Below are 23,775 nucleotides of genomic sequence, written 5' to 3'. Positions count from 1 at the left end.
CTGTCGATGACATGCCTCGCTTAGGCTGCCCAAGGGCTACTATTGCAGTGGATGACCGCTACCTACGGAATATGGCTCGGAGGAACCTTGACAGCAATGCCACCGTGTTGAATAAGGCTTTTCGTGCAGCCACAGGACGTCGTGTTACGACTCAAACTGTGCGCAATAGGCTGCATGATGCGCAACTTCACTCCTGACGTCCATGGCGAGGCCCATCTTTGCAACCACGACGCCATGCAGCGCGGTACAGATGGGTCCAACAACATGCCGAATGGACCACTCAGGATTGGCATCACGTTCTCTTCACTGATGAGTGTCGCATTTGTCTTCAACCAGAAAATCGTCGGGGACGTTCTTGGAGGCAACCTGGTCAGGCTGAACGCCTTAGACACACTGTCCAGCGAGTGCAGCAAGCTGGAGGTTCCCTGCTGTTTTGCGTTGGCGTTATGTGGGGTCGACGTGCGCCGCTGGAGGTCATGGAAGGTGCCGTAACGGGTGTACGATACGTGAATGCCATCCTCCGACCGATAGTGCAACCATATCGGCAGCATATTGGCGAGGCGTTCGTCTTCATGGACGACAATTCGTGGCCCCATCGTGGACATCTCGTGAATGACTTCTTTCGGGATAACAACATCGCTCGACTAGAGTGGCCAGCATGTTCTCCAGACATGAACCACATCCAACGTGCCTGGGATAGATTGAAAACGGCGGTTTATAGACGACGTGATCCACCAACCACTCTGAGGGTTCCACGCCGAATCGCCGTTGAAGAGAGGGACAATCTGTACCAACAGTGCCTTGATGAACTGGTGGATAGTATGCCACGACGACTACAGGCATGCATCACTGGAACAGGACGTGCTACTGGGTATTAGAGGTACCGGAGTGTACAGCAATCTGGACCACCAGATCTCGTTGTATGATGGTATAATATGAAACGTGTGGTTTTCATGACCAATAAAAATGGCGGGAAATGTCGGAATCGAGATGATGAAAAACTTTTTTTGATGTGTATATGATAACCGTAGGAAACTGGAACCGATGCTATAGCCAGATAACTGGATATAGTTGTATAGAGACTGTTGTCATTGCGTACATGCATTTTGTCAGATATTCTGGAAATATGCTCTTCCAGTTCCGCTAGTAGCGCTTCATGAGAGGCTATGCGACTGCGCAAGTCTAAGTTCGGAGAAAACTTCGTTGTCTTACATGACGTCTATGTAATAATCCACCATTATTTGATATTTCCATTTCCACACCTCTATGTTCTGTTCACTATATATTTTTTTTAGGTATGAATCACGAGAATTCGTTCTAAAACTGATTCGTCGAATTAAACTGAAACTATGTTACAGGCACATAATCAGAAACCTCATACTAAATTAAATTTTGTATGTACTGCCCTATACTGTAATACTTACATAGCTTCAGTCAAGTCCTTTTGGTATCCTAACCACTCTATAAAAATGTGTTCATTCGGGGCTAGCAAAATTCATTTGCGATAGCAGTTCTATAACATAACTTAAGTTTCAAAAATGCGATACGTATGATACTATTACAGATGAAGATTGACCAGTGTGAGAATCCAGGTGGATAGTATGTAGACGCAAACTGTAGCCAGGAATACTGATGCTCCCATTTGTTTGGTTAAGACCTGTGACGAACCTGTATTCTCTTTTCGCACTCTTTTGGAGTATTTCTTCGTACAGATTAATATCGAGCCATGAACTGTAGACAGTCATACATAATCAGCAGATAAAATTGTACCGAGCAGTAAGAGTTACTGCCTACCATAAGAAATTTTGTTTTGCGCGCTTGCTGCGCGTAATACATAGTAAGTAGGCTGTTTATGTTTTCTTTATGTAAGTAGGCTGTTTATGTTTTCTTATTGGCAACGTTACGTAGCGCTCTGTACGAAAATCACTGGCTGAGCTGTGTGCAGTCTGTGGCTAGTTTGCATTGTTGTCTACCATTGTAGTGTTGGGCAGCGGCAGCTGGATGTGAACAGCGCGTAGCGTTGCGCAGTTGGAGGTGAGCCGCCAGCAGTGGTGGATGTGGGGAGAGAGATGGCGGAGTTTTGTAATTTGTCATGAACTGCTATATATATATATTATGACTGTTAAGGTAAATACATTGTTTGTTCTCTATTAAAATCTTTCATTTGCTAACTATCCCTGTTAGTGCCTTCCGTAGTTTGAATCTTTTATTTAGCTGGCAGTAGTGGTGCTCGCTGTATTGCAGTAGTTCGAGTAATGAAGATTTTTGTGAGGTAAGTGATTTGTGAAAGGTATAAATTAATGTTAGTCAGGGCCATTCTTTTGTAGGGATTTTTGAAAGTCAGATTGCGTTGCGCTAAATAATATTGTGTGTCAGGTTAAGCACAGTCGTGTACAAATGTTCTAAGGGGACGTTACAACATGAATCAGTCAGTTTGACGAAGTTCTTCAACAGCGTTAATGACATTTAGGTTTCAGAATGACTGAAATAATACTGAAATTTTTAGAGACTATCCTCAGTTACATCAATGGTGCCGCTGCGTATACATTCCACATGAAGTGTCATTGTGGGGCAATTCATTGTGTCTCTGTATCATAAAACGATTCTTGAGAAACTCATAAATCTCTCATTAGACTAAACTTTTAACTATGACTGACAAGTCAGGGAAGAATAGCAGAGAAATGGTGATTGAAAGAATATGAAGAGAAACCAGGGCTGTACAGTAGTATTAAGTGATATGTTGGTCATCATTGGCTCATTTGTCCGAAATTCCAAGAATCCTTACAGAAACCAGGGCTGTACAGTAGTATTAAGTGATACGTTGGTCATCCTTGGCTCATTTGTCCGAAAATCCTAGAACCCTTACAATCTTCAGTCCTAAACGGAACAAATACAAAGTCTAGGAATAATAATACCCGAAAATCTAACCTGCATGTAGCTACAATTTCCAAGAAAGAGTTGAAACATCCCCTTAAAAAATACATACACATTTTTTTTTCTTTAGCACAACGCAATCTGACTTTCGATAATACCTATACAAGAATGGCCCAGACTAACAATAACCTTTACCTTCCATGAAACACCTCACAAAAATTTTCGTTACTCGGAACTACTGCAACACAGCAGGCGCCAATACTGCCAGCTAAATGAAAGATTCTAACTACTGAAGGCACTGACTACTGATAGGCATACTTCGTAAATGAAAGATTTTGATGGAGAACAAACAATGTATTTACCTTAATAGTGTTCAACAGTCATATATGTGGTTCATGGTGTGGGTTCCTGTAGTCATGTCCTAGTTCTTGAACCACGGGCAACGTATGAGTGGCCAACTAAGTGGTCCCGACAGTCGGGATACCAGTTACTTTGGAACAAGGCTGGGCATCACGGACATATTCTGAGTCGTGGTCACCTTTGTGCTCATACGGCAAAGACTACCAAATCCACCGGTTAGTCCCTCAGCTGTTAGGGGTAAAAGCCCAATGGGACTCGGGGCAAGTAAGGCTAGCAACCTGCTTTCCTGGTACTTTTAATATGATGCTGGCAACAATCATAGCAAAATGCCTCGGACCTTTGGAGGTGACGGAGTCCCACCTCTAACTGACAAACCAGGGACTCCTAAGATACGACTTGGCAAACAAATGGTAATGAGATGGGGAGCTATTTATATCAATGGGGGCTACTCTGGGAAGAAGGTAGAGCTGGCAGAGGCTGAAAGTAAGATGGGGCTGGACGTTTTAGCTGTTAGTGACATTCGGGTAAGGGGTGAGAAAGAAGAGGATGTGGGAGAATACAAGGTCTACCTGTCAGGAGTCAAAGCAGGAATAGCACAGTGGGGTGTAGGGCTTTACATCAGGAAAGAAATGGAACCCAGCGTAGTTGCAATAAGGTATGTAAACGAACGACTGATGTGGATAGATTTGACAGTGTCTAGCAAGAAAATTGGGATTGTGTCAGTATATTCGCATTGCGAAGGGACAGATCAAGATAAGATGGATAGTTTTTATGAGACACACAGTGATGTAGTTGTTAGAGTAACGGACAAGGACAGTGTTCTGTTCATGGGTGATTTTAACGCCAGGATTGGAAATCGAACAGAAGGGTATGAAAAGGTTATGGGTAAATTTGGAGAGGATATGGAGGCCAACAGGAACGGGAAACAACTCTTGGATTTCTGTGCCAGTATGGGCTTAGAAATCACAAACTCCTTTTTTAAACATAAGAACATTCACCGGTATACTTGGGAAGGCAGAGGAAACAGGTCTATCATTGACTATATAATAACAGATCAGGAATTCAGGAAGGCTGTGAGGGACAAACGTGTATTCAGGGTTTTTTTTTGATGACACTGATCATTATTTAATTTGCAGTGAAATTGGGATTGTGAGGCCAAAAGTGCAGGAGGTCAGGTCCATATGTAGGAGGATAAGAGTGGAGAAACTTCAGGATAAGGAAATCAGGCACAAGTACATAACAGCGATCTCAGAAAGGTACCAGTTAGTTGAATGTAGTCAATTACAGTCATTGGAAAAGGAATGGACAAGGTACAGGGACACAGTACTAGAAGTGGCTAAAGAATGTCTTGGATCAGTAGTGTGTAAAAGAAGGATGAAGCAAACAGCTTGGTGGAATGATACATTCAAGGCAGCCTGTAAAAGGAAAAAGAAGGCGTATCAAAAATGGCTACATACCAGAACCCAGGTAGACAGAGAAAGTTATGTTGAAGAAAGAAACAAAGCCAAACAGATAATTGCAGCATCCAAGAAGAAATCGTGGGAAGACTTGGAAACAGGTTGGAGACTATGGGTCAAGCTGCTGTAATTAGCAGTCTTCGAAAGGGAGGTAAGAAGGAAATGACAAGTATTTTGGACAGGTCAGGAAAACTGCTGGTGAATCCTGTGGATGCCTTGGGCAGATGGAGGGAGTATTTTGAAGAGTTGCTCAATGTAGGTGAAAATGCGATCAGTAATGGTTCAGATTTCGAGGTAGAATGGGATAGGAATGATGATGGAAATAGGATCACATTTGAGGAAGTGGAAAAAATGGTCAATAGATTGCAGTGCAATAAAGCGGCTGGGGTGGATGAAATTAAGTCAGAACTCATCAAATACAGTGGAATGTCAGGTCTTAAATGGCTACACTGGATAATTGAAATGGCCTGGGAGTCGGGACAGGTTCCATCTGACTGGACAAAAGCAGTAATCACACCAATCTTTAAACAGGGAAACAGAAAAGATTGTAACAACTGCAGAGGTATCTCTTTAATCAGCGTTGTGGGTAAAATCTTCTCAGGTATTGTTGAAAGGAAAGTGCGAGTATTAGTTGAGGAACAATTGGATGAAAATCAGTGTGGGTTTAGGCCTCTTAGAGGTTGTCAGGACCAGATCTTTAGCTTACGGCAAATAATGGAGAAGTGTTATGAGTGGAACAGGGAATTGTATCTATGCTTTATAGATCTAGAAAAGGCATATGACCGGGTTCCTAGGAGGAAGTTATTGTCTGTTCTACGTGATTATGGAATAGGAGGCAAACTTTTGCAAGCAATTAAAGGTCTTTACACGGATAGTCAGGCAGCAGTTAGAGTTGACGGTAAATTGAGTTCATGGTTCAGAGTAGTTTCAGGGGTAAGACAAGGCTGCAACCTGTCTCCACTGTTGTTCATATTATTCATGGATCATATGTTGAAAACAATAGACTGGCTGGGTGAGATTAAGATATGTGAACACAAAATAAGCAGTTTTGCATATGCGGATGACTTAGTGGTGATGGCAGATTCGATTGAAAGTCTGCAAAGTGGTATTTCAGAGCTAGATCAGAAATGTAAGGACTATGGTATGAAGATTAGCATCTCCAAAACGAAAGTAATGTCAGTGGGAAAGAAATATAAACGGATTGAGTGCCAAATAGTAGGAACAAATTTAGAACAGGTGGACGGTTTCAAGTACTTAGGATGCATATTCTGACAGGATGGCAACATAGTGAAAGATCAGGAAGCGAGGTGTAGCAAAGCTAATACAGTGAGCGCTCAGCTACGATCTACTCTCTTCTGCAAGAAGGAAGTCAATACCAAGACTAAGTTATCTGTGCACCGTTCAATCTTTCGACCAACTTTGTTGTATGGGAGCGAAAGCTGGGTGGATTCAGGTTACCTTATCAACAAGGTTGAGGTTACGGATATGAAAGTAGCTAGGATGATTGCAGGTACTAGTAGATGGGAACAATGGCAGGAGGGTGTCCACAAAGAGGAAATCAAACGAAAACTGGGAACGAACTCTGTAGATGTAGCAGTCAGGGCGAACAGGCTTAGATGGTGGGGTCATGTTACACGCATGGGAGAAGAAAGGTTACCCAAGAGACTCATGGATTCAGCAGTTGAGGGTAGGAGGAGTCGGGGCAGACCGAGGAGAAGGTACCTGGATTCGGTTAAGAATGATTTTGAAGTAATAGGTTTAACATCAGAAGAGGCACCAATGTTAGCACTGAATAGGGGATCATGGAGGAACTGTATAAGGGGGGCTATGCTCCAGACTGAACGCTGAAAGGCATAATCAGTCTTAAATGATGATGATGATATATATATATATATATATATATATATATATATATATATATATATATATAATACCCAACACTACAATAGCAAATATTCCAACAATGCCAACCAGCCACAGACTGCACACAGCACAGTCAGTGATATTCATACAGGGCGCTACGTGGCGTTGTTACCAAACATAAAAACCTAAACAGTCTACTTACAGAGTTACTATCATCCAATGTCGTACAAAAATAGAAAAAAGCTCTTTTCTTTAAAATAGAAAGAGGAAGTTGTACAAAACCTTGTTCTTCCAGGTGTTAAAAATATTAATTTCATGTGGAACCACAGCCTGGTGCAAGTCTTTAAATTGGACACCACTTCGGCTACTTGCGTGTCTTTGAAACCAATGACATCCGATTTTCCGCGAATGGTCCACCATCCAAGTACTAGCCGACGTCAACGTTGCTTAATTTCCGTGATCAGCCGGGAATCTCTGTTACCAACGTAGCAAGGTCATTGGTTAAGTCGCTTGGAGCAGGTGAACATACAATAAACCACAAGGAGACAAAACTGATGGGATACCTCCTAACATCATGTGGGACGCCTGTTTGCCCGGCGTAGAACAGCAACTCGATGTGGGATGCACTCAAGAAGTTCTTGGAAGCCCCTGCAGAAACCTGAAGCCATGCTGCTCTATAGAGGTCCATAATTGCGGAAGTGTTGCCGGTGCGTGATGCTGTGCACAAACAGACCTCTCGATTAACTCATACCGTGCAGTTTGGGTGACCAAATCATTCACTCTAACTGTCCGGCATGTTCTTCAAACCAACGACGAATAACTGCGGCCCGGTGACATGGTGCATTGTCACACATACAAAGTCCACCGTTGTTTGGGATCATGGAATCTGCGAATGGCTGCAAATGGTCTCCAAGTAGCCGAACACAGCCATTTCCAATCAATGATTGGTCCCCTAGACCAGAGGACCTAGTCCATTCGATGGTAAACACAGTCCACGCCATTTCACACCCCCCCCCCAAACCCCCTCCAGATTATACAATGCCTTGTTGGCAACTTGTGTCCATGGTCTGGTTGGGTTTGCGCCACAATCGAATCATACCATCACGTCTTACCAACTACATCGGGACTCGTGAGATCAGACCACGATTTTCCAATCGTTCAGGTTCCCGCAGATATGGTCACGAGCCCAGAAGAGGCGCTGCATGCGATGTCTTTCTGCTGGTAGACACACTCGTGTCGGTTATCTGCTGCCATAGCCCATTACATCCAAATTTCATCTCGCTGTCCTAACGGATACGTTTGTCGTATGTCCCACGTTGATTTCTGCGATTATTTCACACAGTATTGGTTGTCTGTTGGCACCGACAACTCTACGCAAACGTCGCTGCTCTCGGTCGTTAAGTGTGTTGTTCATAATGAGAGGTAATGCATGAAATATGTTATCTTCGGCTCACCCTTGACACTGTGGATCTCGGAATATAGAATTCCGTAAGATTTCCGGAACAGAACGTCGCATGCGCCTAGATCCAACTACCATTCCACGTTCAATGTCTGTTAATTCCCATCGTGCGCCCATAATCACGTCGGAAACCTTCCTTTTCACATGAATCACCTGAGTACAAATGACCGCTCCACCAGTGGTCTGCACTTTTATACCCTGTGTACGTAATTCTACCGCCATGTGTATATGTGCGTATCACTATTCCATGACTTTTGTCACCTTACTGTATATACTGCGCAAGCCACTTATGGTATATATTTGACGTTCGATTTTTTCATCATATTGCTTACTGCTTGATGGTTGTCGCTACAGTCGTTGTTCAACTTTGACATCCTCTGTCACAACACCGTTGCTCTGTGTCAGTTGGTTTTATTCCCCACTTCCTCACTCCCATTGCTTTCAGGTCTCCTTGCGTATCTTCAAGCCACATTGTCCTGTGTCTTCCCCTTCCTCCGCCTCTTCTCCGCTCGAGATTTCATGGAAACACTGTCATGACACTGTAATTTTCTGGCATTCTCTATAAATGTCCAGCCAATCTTATTTTTGTTGCTTGATGTTCATTGTAATATTCATCTGTCCAGAAAGTTTTTGTAGTTCTGCGCATTCCCTTACTCTCAAGCTTTCTTCGTCCTTCACTTCCCCAAATATCAAAATCTTTCTCTCGTATCTCAATAACCTGCCTTCTTGTTTTATAGTCATTACACAGCCTTCCGATCCATACATTATTTTGCAGGCCTTAGTACAAGGTGTAAGAGAAAGGCGTTTTAAAAAAAATTGGGAGACGACAGACGAGGAAATTTCGAAGGTTTTGATATATGGAACCTACACCGGAGATGCGAAATAAAATTTCTGCAGGCACCACGGGACATTGAAAATTAATGCTCTACCTGTACGTAAAGTCAACGGTTAAGATCCTCAGAGAACATACGGGCTGGAATTCTTGGAGATCGTTTGAAGCTTACATGGTATTTGAACCTTCTGGATAATGTCTTGCCTGAATTTCTGGAGGAGATTCCCTTGCCACTGTGCGGTATTTTGTGGTTTCAGCTTCTACATCTACATCTACATTTGTACTCCGCAAGCCACCCAACGGTGTGTGGCGGAGGGCACTTTACGTGCCATTGTCATTACCTCCCTTTCCTGTTCCAGTCGCGTATGATTCGCGGGAAGAACGACTGTCTGAAAGCCTCCGTGCGCGCTCTAATTTCTCTAATTTTACATTCGTGATCTCCTCGGGAGGTATAAGTAGGGGGAAGCAATATATTCGATACCTCATCCAGAAACGCACCCTCTCGAAACCTGGCGAGCAAGCTACACCGCGATGCAGAGCGCCTCTCTTGCAGAGTCTGCCACTTGAGTTTGTTAAACATCTCCGTAACGCTATCATGGTTACCAAATAACCCTGTGACGAAACACGCCGCTCTTCTTTGGATCTTCTCTATCTCCTCCGTCAACCCGATCTGGTACGGATCCCACACTGATGAGCAATACTCAAGTATAGGTCGAACGAGTGTTTTGTAAGCCACATCCTTTGTTGATGTCCTACATTTTCTAAGGACTCTCCCAATGAATCTCAACCTGGTACCCGCCTTACCAACAATTAATTTTATATGATCATTCCACTTCAAATCGTTCCGCACGCATACTCCCAGATATTTTACAGATGTAACTGCTACCAGTGTTTGTTCTGCTGTCATATAATCATACAATAAAGGACCCTTCTTTCTATGTGTTCGCAATACATTACATTTGTCTATGTTAAGGGTCAGTTGCCACTCCCTGCACCAAGTGCCTATCCGCTGCAGATCTTCCTGCATTTCGCTACAATTTTCTAATGCTGCAACTTCTCTGTATATTACAGCATCATCCGCGAATAGCCGCATGGAACTTCCGACACTATCTACTAGGTCATTTATATATATTGTGAAAAGCAATGGTCCCATAACACTCCCCTGTGGCACACCAGAGGTTACTTTAACGTCTGTAGACGTCTCTCCATTGATAACAACATGCTGTGTTCTTACTTTGATCATCGAAACAGGGCATATGTCACAAACAGTTTCAGACAGAGAGTGAATGAAAGTGAATCCCAGTCTCTTGGCCTTTGTACTCCCGTGACCGCTCCCCTAACTTAACTTCCCCTCTAAGATTATGTGTAGTCCCTTGAGTACCCAACACCTCGACAAGCAGTACCAGAGCTTACCGAGCAAACATGTACAGCGTGTTATAGTATTAGAGGGGATCGTGCAATCCTACAGGGAATCATAAGGAACATGGTCATCGTTGCACACTTCCTAACAAAGTTTGTTGTCGTCACATACAACATTCGCTTGTACTCTATTGTCAATAAGTAGTTTGAAAACTTCAGTATTGTGGTGTCCCGTTTAGGCTACCGAAAACGTAGATTTTGCAAAGTGCTCTACAGCTTTTATATCACATTTCCGTCTGTAGATTCCTTATATCAAAACGTTCAAGATTTCATCCTCTACAATGTCCCAACTTTGTAAAATGAACACTAGCGCAGGCGAAGTTTAATTTGTTTCCAATCGAAAAACAAACAGCAAGAACGCTTAGATGCTGTCCTACACACGCATTTTCCCATACTACATTATTGACAACAATTAGAGGCCGCTGGCCATCGAGGATTGGATGCATCGCTCTGTCACCTCAGCCAAGGTTACTAAATAATAAGGTTGGGCAGTAAGCGCTCTGCTCTGCCACTGGCTGGCCTAGTGACGTCAGCGTGGAAGCAAGCGCTCACAAGCAGACGACACGGCATGCGCGTTTACGTCAAGTTTTTGGCGGAAGATTTTGTTTATACCAGAAATGAGATGTCTAAACTGTTTTTCTGCTGCTAAAATATTACAGTTAAAACTGATGAGTTATATTCTTTCGCAGCTTATGCCTCACACATCGGTAAAATGTCAGATCACAGCCGGCCGCGGTGGCCGTGCGGTTCTAGGCGCTCCAGTCCGGAGCCGCGCTGCTGCTACGGTCGCAGGTTCGAATCCTGCCTCGGGCATGGATGTGTGTGATGTCCTTAGGTTAGGTAGGTTTAAGTAGTTCTAAGTTCTAGGGGACTGATGACCACAGCAGTTGAGTCCCATAGTGCTCAGAGCCATTTTCAGATCACAACCACACTGACACACACTTGAAATTCGAAACCTCGGCTCAAATAAATCAGAAACTATTCATTTAATCACATTGAAATGAATTTACTTAAGAGCTCGAAATTGCACGCACTTGTTTGTAAGAACAGAATTCCTTCTTTCTAAAGCCGCTATAGTATTCATCAAAGTAACTTTATCTGCGTCTGAAAAAAAAAACTGTCATCTGTACATGTGCTCTTATTATGATGTTTTTTATTTGGTGACAGCTTTTCCAGAGTTTCCAGAGATTTCTTATGTAGTTCTCGTTTCTTATACCGTTTGGTTCCGTCTTCTGTTGCGGGTGACACACTGACAGTCGCACTACTGCACGGCAAATTGCGCGAAGGAACTGCATCTGGCTTGAGCATTCTTTTTCGGGACAAATTAAGCAATTCAGACTGTAAATCCCTTAAGTAATCTGTTTCTGCGAAATGGCGAGAACATATTCTTGCATGCGCAACATTTACACTGTCTTTTCTACAACATTTCGACAACCATAGTTTTTGTAATGTTTCATTACGCTGGAAACTGTGATAAATTACGTCAGTTCCCTTTGTGCTCCAGTTGTAGGAAAAGCAGCCCGTTACAGCACAGCCTGGCATTGTAAAAATTAATTTTCTCACTCACTTGTAGATTCTCCAATAAGAATTTCACAGGATGAACCATAAACTATAGAGCTGGCGAACACAATGTTGATTCCGCTGTCCACTATCGCTAACTATTTCAGTTCCGAATCAAATATCAATTACAGCAAAAACCGTTAACACTCCCGAATTCCGAATATTTCCGCTGTTGATGGAGTACCTCAGAAGAAAGAACTCAATGAAAATACTCCTTCAAACACAAAACAACACAAAAAAATAACAATCACACACAATTCGAACTGTGTACTGTTTGGCACAGGTGCTTCCACAGTGACGTCATGCGCACAACTGAGAAAACACGTTGCTTTCTGCGCATAGCTTTCTGCGCCCCCCCTGGCCTCAGCCGTCAGTTACGCGTAGGCAAGCAAATTGCACAAATGCACATTTCACTCCATGTGTCCTTGGCACAAATATAATCTCTCTATATTTCAGTACGCTGACTTACGTAGGTCGTATCGCTTATATTATTTTAAATTTTTAACTTACCGTGTTTTTATTTTTAACATAGCTGCTGATCGGTACACTGGCGTTGTTAGCACCGAGAGACTAGCGAGGAAAAAGTCCCCATCTCATACCCCACTCCCTGTGTGGCACTGCAGCTTATTGATGACAACTGTGTGTGTCTGAGAAAACAATCCGCTTTGACCCTAATTTCTGGGTTTTTCGAAGTCATTGTCTACGGTCTGTAGTTTAAGTGTGTTGTGTACCAGGCTTAGGGTTACACAATAAATGCCGACCGGAGTGGCCATGCGGTTCTAGGCGCTACAGGCCGGAACCGAGCGATCGCTACAGTCGCAGGTTCGAATCCTGCCTCGGGCATGGATGTGTGTGATGTCCTTAGGTTAGTTAGGTTTAGTTAGTTCTAAGTTCTAGGGGACTGATGACCTCAGAAGTTAAGTCGCATTGTGGTCAGAGCGATTTGAACCATTTGAACACAATAAATACATCAAGTGGCCACCACTACATGGGTACAACGATGCACCTGCCACTTCTTAGTTGTGTGCAGCATCCTTCGGATGGCGCTCACAAATTCGGACCACTTCCAGCTTCAGTGCTGTATCGTTCTACCTACTCTAATGTAAATGTAGTGTGACTAAGGCCTCACGTGGGGTAGACCTTTCGCCGGGTACAAGTCTTTCGATTTAACGCCACTTCGGCGACTTGCGCGTCAATGGGGTTGTAATGATGATGATTAGGACAACACAACACCCAGTCCCTGAGCGGAGAAAATCTCCGACCCAGCCGAGAATCGGACCCGGGCCCTTAGAATTGGCATTCTGTCGCGCTGACCACTCCGCTACCAGGAGCGGACACGTACTGTAATGATATACGGATAGTGTTCCTTGTCGGCAAAGGGAGCGCTGTCAGATGTGGACTACACTGCTTCCTTCTTGTACTGATGGAGATGGAAATCCTTCCATCGACAGGCACAAAACACGACTCGCTGCGGACCCTCACACAGTTTCCATCTTGCAGTCAGGCAGTACTGTTCAATACATAACCTCCCCACTATATTTGTTTCTGTACGAAATTTAGCTCAACTTTACCTCCCAGTCTATAAAAGTCTACGTATTACAACTATGTACCAACACACGGTTATCCAACATGAACTCTTATGCTAACTTTTGACTAAACGTAACCTAATTTGAACTACACTGTAAGTGATATGAATGCAGCTTGTCTTTATATTAAATGCGTGACTGTAGTAAAACAATTATCTGTCCGTAATCAAAGGTTCCTCTTGCCTTGCCTCTTGACAACATTGTTGCAGATTTCTCGAAAGGACAACACCCAACTGCAAGCAGGCAGCGGCTAAGCTAGATTTCTATTTCTAAATAAAATTTACAAACTATACTTAAACTGTTTCATATCCCAAGATACATTGAGATAATGCGTAGTGGTAAACAGTCAGGTAGGGAGAGTAACTATACCTATGGCCCGCATCTCGTGGTCGTGCGGTAGCGTTCTCGCTCCCGGGTTCCCGGGTTCGATTCCCGGCGGGGTCAGGGATTTTCTCTGCCTCGTGATGGCTGGGTGTTGTGTGCTGTCCTTAGGTTAGTTAGGTTTAATTCGTTCTAAGTTCTAGGCGACTGATGACCTCGGCAGTTGAGTCGCATAGTGCTCAGAGACATTTTGAACTATTCCTATGTAATGATATTCCAAAACAACGATTTTAGTATGAAGCATGTATTCGAAAAGATAGAGTAAAACTTCGCGCGATAAGTCATTAATTCACCACTGGGGTCAACGCTCACACAGAGTGCATCCCAGATTGCCCCAGAGACCTACAACACTAAGAAGAATCACTTCTCGGCTATTGGTAAGATTAGTATGCAGTTTTTATTGGTGAGGATTAGGTCGGGGGGAAACTTTATTCAGTTTCTATAATATACGTATATTTGACCTCGAGCGTTAGGAACTTACTTATTCTGTATAAGAAATAGTACTAAATAATAATAGTGATGCTGTCACTGTTGGTTGGTAATATTTACTGGCAAAATGCAGCCTAACACGGGATTGCGTACTTACGGCTATACTGTGTGGCCGTATTTCAGTACGACTTGAAAAGAGGGAGATTATTAATTGATCATCGATGCGTCGATTCTCGATTGTGTTCAGGAGACGTACGGATTGATTACGCGAATGGGTTTTCTTAATTGAGCTTTTGACCCGGACTGGCTTCACACCATCAGATTCTTCGATGAAAATACCTAAGGGACCTATTCCAATATGAAAATGGAAATAAAAGCAAATTAGTGGAATTTCGCAAGAAAAAGATTAACAGATCGGAAGTTGAACACATTAGTGGTCTCCAAAATACAATGGAGACACTGTGATAATGAGCGAACTTGTAACAAACCTCATATACATTTGAACATCATTTTTGGTTAGTGAAAGAAAAGAAAAAGAAGGAAACTACTGCATCGTAAAATATTAATATATTTTGAACAAATTGACTTTAAACTTCCAGACATTGACAAATACACAATAAATAAATGACTTACATCTGATATTTCCTTTGCACATGGCGCAGTCGGATAATCGCTGATCTGTCAGTCCATTCCTTCTTAAAATTAAATGTCCTTGCGTGTGCGTAATTACGTTTTATCCTCACCCGAGTTACCGAAACGTTTTTTCGTCGTTTCACATAGTTTTTACACAAAATAAAAATACAACTTGTAGCAATGCTATGTAGTACGGCTTAACATGTCGGCGACCAAAAGTACAAGGGTAATGAATAGATAGATTGTTCTTTCTTGTGTTTCGCAGCTTCTGACTGTCAAGCGCAGTGCAACGATTTTAAATATCTGCGCCCAGCAGGTCATAGTGTTTATTTAAAGTATTTAATCGCTGGACGCGCGACTTGGTATAAGCACACATTATAAAAATATTTCGTCTCTATTCTCTCGCGCCGTGACGCTTAGCATCTTTACGAACTACAGCTCGTTGGCTGTCCTTTTCTTTTATGAGAAATATCTCATATGCAAAGTATCTAAAATCCATTAATATTACAATGGAACCTTTTACCGACCTCCCAGTTCGGATGATACAGTTGCTGAAAGGTTCAAAGAAAACTTGAGTTTGATTTCAAACACGTACCGGACTCATACGATAATAGTTGGTGGTGACTTCAATTTATCCTCGATATGTTGGCGAAAATACTTGTTTCATTCCGGAGGTACGCATAAAATATCATCCGAAATTGTGCTAAACACAGTCTCTCAAAATTATTTCGAGCAGTTAGTTCATGAGCCCACGCGAATAGTAAACGGTTGTGAAAACACACTTGATCTCTTAGCAACAAATAATCCTGACTTAATAACGAGCATCAAAACCGATACAGGGATTAGTGAACACAGGGTTGTCGTAGCGTGATTGAATATTGTAATCCCTAAATCCTCGAAAAATAAGCGAAAAACATACCTATTCAAAAAAGCAGATAAAAATTCACTTGACGCCTTCCTGAGAGACAATCTCCACTCATTCCAAATTAATAATATAAGAGTGAGCCAGATGTGGCTTAGATTCAAAGAAATAGTATCGGAAGAGATTTATACCAAATAAACTAACAAACGACGGAGGTGATCCTCCTTGGTACACAAAACGGGTTAGAACATTGTTGCAGAAACAACGAAACAAAAATAACATGCCAAATTTAAAATGACGCAAAATTCCCAAGATTGGCGATTCTTTACAGAAGCTCGAAATTTAGCGCGGAGTTCAATGCGAGACGAATGGTTCAAATGGCCCTGAGTACTATGGGACTTAACATCTCTGGTCATCAGTCCCCTAGAACTTAGAACTACTTAAACCTAACTAACCTAAGGACATCACACACATCCATGCCCGAGGCAGGATTCGAACCTGCAACAGTAGCGGTCGCTCGGCTCCAGACTGTAGCGCCTAGAACCGCACGGCCTCAATACGAGACGCCTTTATCAGTTTCCACAACGAAACTTTGTCTCGAAACCTGGCAGACAATCCAAAGAGATTCTTGTCGTATGTGAAGTATGTTAGCGGTAAGAAACAATCAATGCCTTCTCTGCGAAATAACAATGGAGATACCATCGAAGACAGTGCTGCCTAAGCAGAGTTACTAAACACAGCCTTCCGAAATGCCTTCACAAATGAAGACGAAGTAAATATTCCACAATTCGAATCGAGAACAGCTGCTAACATGAGTAACGTAGAAGTAAATATTCTCGGAGTAGTGAAGCGACTCAAATCACTTAATAAAAGGAAGTCTTCTGGTCCAGACTGTATACCAGTTAGGTTCCTTTCCGAGTATGCCGATGCATTAGCTCCATGCAATCATATACAACCGTTCGCTCGACGAAAGATCCGTACCCAAAGACTGGAAATTAGCACAGGTCACACCAATATTAAGGAAAGGTAGTAGGAGTAATCCGCTAATTTACAGGCCCATATCGTTAACGTCGATATGCAGCAGGATTTTAGAACATATATTGTGTTAGAACATTATGAATTACCTCTAAGGAAACGGTCTATTGACACACAGTCAACATGGGTTTAGAAAACATCGTTCCTGTGAAACACAACTAGCTCGTTATTCACATGATGTGCTGAGTGCTGTTGACGAGGGATTTCAGATCGATTCCGTATTCCTGGATTTTCGGAAGGCTTTTGACACTATACCACACAAGCGGCTCGTAGTGAAATTGCGTGTTTGTGGAATATCGTCTCAGTTATGTGACTGGATTTGCGATTTCCTGTTAGAGAGGTCACAGTTCGTAGTAATAGACGGAAAGTCATCGAGAGAAACAGAAGTGATTTCAGGCGTTCCGCAGGGTAGTGTTATAGGCCCTTTGCTGTTCCTTATCTATATAAACGATTAGGGAGACAATCTCAGGAACCGTCTTCGGTTGCTTGCACATGACGCTGTCGTTTATCGACTAATGAAGTCATCAGAAGATCAAAACAAACTGCAAAACGATTTAGAAAATGTATCTGAATGGTGAGAAAAGTGGCAGTTGACCCTAAATAACGAAAAGTGTTAGGTCATCCACATGGGTGCTTAAAGGAACTCAAACTTCGCTTACACGATAAATCAGTCAAATCTAAAACCCCTAAATTCAACTAAATACCTAGGCATTAGAATTATGAACAACTTAAATTGTAAAGAACACATAGAAAATGTTGTGGGGAAGACTAACCAAAGGCTGCGTTTTATTGGCAGGACATTTAGAAAATGTGACAGACCTACTAAGGAAACTGCCTACACTACGCTTGTCCGCCCTCTTTTAGAATACTGCTGCGCGGTGTGGGATCCTTACCAGATAGGACTGACAGAGTACATCGAGTAAGTTCAAAAATAGGCAGTACGTTTTCTATTATCGCGAAATATGGCAGAGAGTGTCACAGAAATGGTACAGGATTTGGGCTGGAAATCATTAAAATAATGGCGTTATTCGTTGCGACGGAATCTTCTCACGAAATTCCAATCACCAACTTTCTCCTCCGAATGCAAAATTATTTTTTTGACACCGACCTACGAGGTGCATTCAAGTTCTAAGGCCTCCGATTTTTTTTCTAATTAACTACTCACCCGAAATCGATGAAACTGGCGTTACTTCTCGTTGTAATCGCCCTGCAGACGTACACATTTTTCACAACGCTGACGCCATGATTCAATGGCAGCGGCGAAGGCTTCTTTAGAAGTCTGTTTCGACCACTGGAAAATCGCTGAGGCAATAGCAGCACGGCTAGTGAATGTGCGACCACGGAGAGTGTCTTTCATTGTTGAAAAAAGCCAAAAGTCACTAGGAGCCAGGTCAGGTGAGTAGTGAGCATGAGGAATCACTTCAAAGTGGTTATCACGAAGAAACTGTTGCGTAACGTTAGCTCGATGTGCGGGTGCGTTGCCTTGGTGAAACAGCACACGCGCAGCCCTTCCCGGACGTTTTTGTTGCAGTGCAGGACGAAATTTGTTCTTCAAAACATTTTCGTAGGATGCACCTGTTACCGTAGTGCCCTTTGGAACACAGTGGGTAAGGATTACGCCCTCGCTGTCCCAGAACATGGACACCATCATTTTTTCAGCACTGGCGGTTACCCGAAATTTTTTTGGTGGCGGTGAATCTGTGTGCTTCCATTGAGCTGACTGGCGCTTTGTTTCTGGATTGAAAAATGGCATCCACGTCTCATCCATTGCCACAACCGACGAAAAGAAAGTCCCATTCATGCTGTCGTTGCGCGTCAACATTGCTTGGCAACATGCCACATGGGCAGCCATGTGGTCGTCCGTCAGCATTCGTGGCAGCCACCTGGATGACACTTTTCGCATTTTCAGGTCGTCATGCAGGATTGTGTGCATAGAACCCACAGAAATGCCAACTCTGGAGGCGATCTGTTCAATAGTCATTCGGCGATCCCCCAAAACAATTCTCTCCACTTTCTCGATCATGTCGTCAGACCGGCTTGCGCGAGCCCGAGGTTGTTTCGGTTTGTTGTCACACTATGTTCTGCCTTCATTAAACTGTCGCACCCATGAATGCACTTTCGACACATCCATAACTCCATTACCACATGTCTTCTTCAGCTGTCGATGAATTTCAATTGGCTTCACACCACGCAAATTCAGAAAACGAATGATTGCATGCTGTTCAAGTAAGGAAAACGTCGCCATTTTAAGTATTTAAAACAGATCTCATTCTCGCCGCTGGCGGTAAGATTCCATCTGCCGTACGGTGCTGCCATCTCTGGGACGTATTGACAATGAACGCGGCCTCATTTTAAAACAATGCGCATGTTTCTATCTCTTTCCAGTCCGGAGAAAAAAATCGGCGGCCTTAGAACTTGAATGCACCACGTACATAGGGCGGAACGACCACCACGATTAAATAAGGGAAATCAGAGCTCGTACGGAAAGATATAGGTGTTTATTTTTTTTCGCGCGCTGTACGAGATTGGAATAATAGAGAATTGTGAAGGTTATTCGATGAACCCTCTGCCCTGCACTTAAATGTGATTTGCAGAGTATCCATGTAGATGTAGATGTACATTGCTTCCCGCGTGAGGAGCGATGACTCCGTCAGGATCATCGTGTCTCATGTGTAGTCGTAATATTATTGCTTTCGTGAATCAAGTTAATATTACTTGCTAAAATTCCTTACAATAGATTTCATATATGACATTAGACAAAGTGGTTGACATAAAGAATAACGGGTAAATATACTCGTACGACTGAAATTGATGGTAACTGCTTCATGCGGTAATTACATGACAATTGTGTCGTACTCGTTCTAATGTGTTACGCAACTATAACAAATGTTCATTTCTCGGTAAGAGACAATGAAATTAGGATAAAGATACACATACATCGATACATTATACATGGCATAATAAATATTAAAAACAGCAAAGAAATAAATTATTTGACTTCACAGAAAGTCTTGGTGCACTGCGCATTCTTGGAAAAATATATTACAAAGAAGTGTCGTTCTTGTTCTATAATGACATTAACAGGATTTTTTTTTCGTGGTTTCGACGAAGATTTCTTGTACTAAACACGTAGCACTTTACTGATTTGTGGCTTTCATGGCCTGCAAAAAAAATTTCGCTACACTTGGGTACGTATAACTTGCACTGGGAATGGCAGAATTTCGGGTAAAAATGGTAGCACTGCACTTGAGTGAGGGAAATTGATTGCAGAAATTGATTGCACTTTCACAGTGGAAGAAAAGTAGGGCATCACTTTCACTGTGGAGGTTAAAGTGGTTGCCTGGATGTGATGGTGCGTTGGAAATGCGTCGTGGATCTGGTTCTGTAACGTGTTGAGCCGTTTGGTGGCGATCTGTATTTCACTTGACACATGTTCGAGCTTCCATTCATGCTCCCAGACATGAAAAATACTGAGGAAATCTGTATTAGAATGTGCTTGCTTACTAATAACTTAGTCCAAAAGAATATTGGATTAGGTAAGGATGATGGTTCAAATGGCTCTGAGCACTATGGGACTTAACAGCTATGGTCATCAGTCCCCTAGAACTTAGAACTACTTAAACCTAACTAACCTAAGGACAGCACACAACACCCAGTCATCACGAGGCAGAGAAAAATCCCTGACCCCGCCGGGAATCGAACCCGGGACACCGGGCGTGGGAAGCGAGAACGCTACCGCACTACCACGAGCTGCGGACGGTAAGGATGACCATTTTTTATGTACGTAAGGTCTCATTCTCTTAGGAGTGCTTAGTTCTCGCATTTATTTATTTTTATGGTTTTATTTGGGTCGACACGTTTTCGTCATTACCTGGTCTGGTCTATAAATTCGGTAACAACTGTCAAAGTAGAGTTTAAGATTTTTCAGATTAGTGTCTTGGTGATTTTATAAGGTACATAAGTTCTTAACTCATGGTTTTATCAGATTTTATATTGAAAGTATTTCAAACACATTTGGCGCCCGCGCTCGTTGTGCAAAGGAATCTGGATTGTTGAGCGCGCGGCGTACCCTGTGCTACATCCGTTTGTCATAGTCACGTGGTAGTAACTTCACGGCTTCACAACGCTGGCAGCAGTGTTGGCCAGTGCCTACTATATTATTTATTTGTCAGCTGCTTGGCTGTGGCCTTTCATGGCTCAATTACCTTAAAACTAACTTACATCTAAGGCAAATCTTGCTCTCCTACAATAAATGTATTTTATTTCAGGTGCTCACATAAATTACTTCTCTTGTAGAGGCAGGTCAACAGTCCTGTGTATTATTCTTATGTACGCTTGTACTTCACACATAGATGACAAGCCTAACTTAGCAGATATCTTAATAGATAGCAACCAATGTGCGGCTTTCTCAGTATAATAAATGGTCCTTCATACAAGTGCTGCGACTTGCGATTCTTATGATGAATCAAAGATGGTTTGAAGTGGTTCTTTAATAGCATTCTTTCATTTACACGATACGAAAAGACTTTACTAATGTGTTTGTCATGCGCCTTTTTTCTTAGGTTGGCATGAGTGGTTAAGGATATGAGAGCGTCTAATGTTACTTCAGATGTTGGAATAGGGTCTACCCATTCATTTCTTTCTATTCGTTTAGAAACTAGTTCTGATGCTGTGAAAGCAGTTGATGTGTGAGGTAAATTATTAAAAATCTCTTCAAAGCGCGTGACGAGATCAATCCACCGTGTCTGTTGGTTTGGAATATAGGTTCGTATAAAACGATTGAACTCTCTGAATATTCTCTCTGTGGGGTTACTCTGTGGTCGGTACCGAGATATCAAAATTTGTCTGATGTTGTTGGTTGCAAGAAAATTTCTCCACCGTTGCCCTACAAAAGTTGATGCGTTATCAGATAACATTGTTTTAGGTTTGCCAAAGCGAGGAAATAGTCCTTCTCAACTCGTCTGAACAGTGGAAGTATATTAGATGACTTCATTGCATAGAGTCTTACATGTTGGGTAAAAAGATCTAACAATACAACCAGATACTTCACACCCCCTCTTCCCTGAGGAAGTGGACCTGCATAATCCAAACTGACGATTTGGTTTGGTCTTTCTGTAATTTCTCAGGTTTAAAGGTAAGGCATTTGATAGGTTGAAAGGGTTTGCCTTTTGAAAAACGGAACAAATTCTTAATAGTTGGTTAACCTTCTTGTGAAGATTAGGTACATAGCAGTATGCTGAAATATTGCTTTTACATTTCTCTGGGCCGTAGTGACCCCAAAAGCGAGTGTACCAGATATGATGTTCAACATAATCTTTGGGAATAACGAGACACCACCTCCCTGTCAAAAGAGAAGTTCGATGGAACTAAACTCCATTGTGTACTTTATAAAATCTTGACTACGAGTGATTAGGGTGGTTTTGAAGAAGCTGTTTGATTCCTAGCCAATTGCGATCTGTGTCTTGAAGAGTGTTCATTTGACGGCAAAGACGAAGAAAGTAACTTCGATGCAGAGGATCTTTCATAAGAAGTATTTCGCAATTAGAAATCTGTTCTATTTGTTCAATAGGTTCCGGTAATTCTTCCGGCATACGTGACAATGCATCAGCAATAATGTTATTCCTGCCCTTTACGTAAATAATTTCAGGATTGTATTCTTGTAAAAATAAACATTATCGGGTAAGCCGAGGATGATACAGTTTGCAAGAGAGTAAGAAACTCAGCGCTTGATGATCTGAGTATACTCTGATTTTGTGTCCATAAATATAGTAATTAAAGCGGCGATAAGCCCACACAACGGCTAACCCTTCTAATTCGGTTACCGAATATGATCTCTCACATTCTGTTAAAACCTGACTGCCAAAACTGATTATTTTTATTTCCTCCTGGCCACCAGTTTTGTCTGTTTGAAACAAACACGCACCTAATCCTTTAAACGATGCACTGCAAGAAAAGCAGAAATCTAGATTCATGTTTGAATGACTTAAAATGTTACTCTTTAAAAGAGCTTCTTTGATTTTGTCAAAGGCTTTTGACATTCAGAAGTCCACATCCAGTGGACGTTTTTCTTGAGCAAATTTAACAACGTTGGATTTTTCAGTAATAGATTCGGAATGAAGCGACAGAAGAATGAAGCTAATCCAATGAAGCCTTTTTGTTGCCTTTTAGTGCAAGGTACAGGGATATTTTCTATTGCTGTTAACCTGCTGGGATCAGGAGAGATACCTTTCGAAGAAATTATATGTCCTATAAACTTGACTTCTTTCTTGGCGAATTTGGATTTTTGTAAATTTTCGGTAACGCCGAAATCAGAGAATCTTTGGAAGATCTTTTGTAGTAGAGTTAAATGTTCTTCCCAGGAAGTCGTTGCTATCAATAAATCATCAACATAGACGTTAATATGGTAAAGTAATTCTGGACCTAGCACGTGATCAAGTGCTGCAATGAAAACACCGAAACTAATGTAGAGACCGAAAGCTACTACACGAAAATGACAGGATCTACCGGCAAAGATGAAGGCTGTGTACTTCCTAGATGATGATGATAGTTTCACCTGCCAGTAGCTATTACGGAGGTCAATTGAGGATAAGAATTTGACACCATGGAATTTTTGTACTTGTTCCTCCTCCAGAGTTTCAGGTCTTGTGCATACGGGTGTCATGATTTATTAATATTCCTTGCGTCCAAGACAAGTTTGACGCTTCCATCGTGTTTGAAAATAGATAACAACGGGCTGCTGTAGGGAGAGTAGGACGGTTCTATTATTTTCCACTTACGCGTTTTACGAATTTCTTGTTTGACGGATTCTTTACGGGACTGCGGAACTGAATAGGTTGTTTTACAAAAAGTATCATGGGGTTTCACTTTCATGTTAAATTCATAGTTTGCTCTGATACCTGGTTTTCTGGAAAAAAATGTTTACAAATTTCGATAATAAGTCATGTAGTTCGTATTTCTGTCTGTCTTTGAGTCCGTCTGTTTCCATAATTTTTGTGCGTAACTCGTCGGCAGTTGGTAACAAGTCA

This window comes from Schistocerca cancellata, chromosome 7 (assembly GCF_023864275.1).
Source record: "Schistocerca cancellata isolate TAMUIC-IGC-003103 chromosome 7, iqSchCanc2.1, whole genome shotgun sequence".
Taxonomy (NCBI): Eukaryota; Metazoa; Arthropoda; class Insecta; order Orthoptera; family Acrididae; genus Schistocerca; species Schistocerca cancellata.
The sequence above is the reverse complement of the archived record's forward strand: the minus strand, read 5'-3'. Positions refer to the sequence as shown.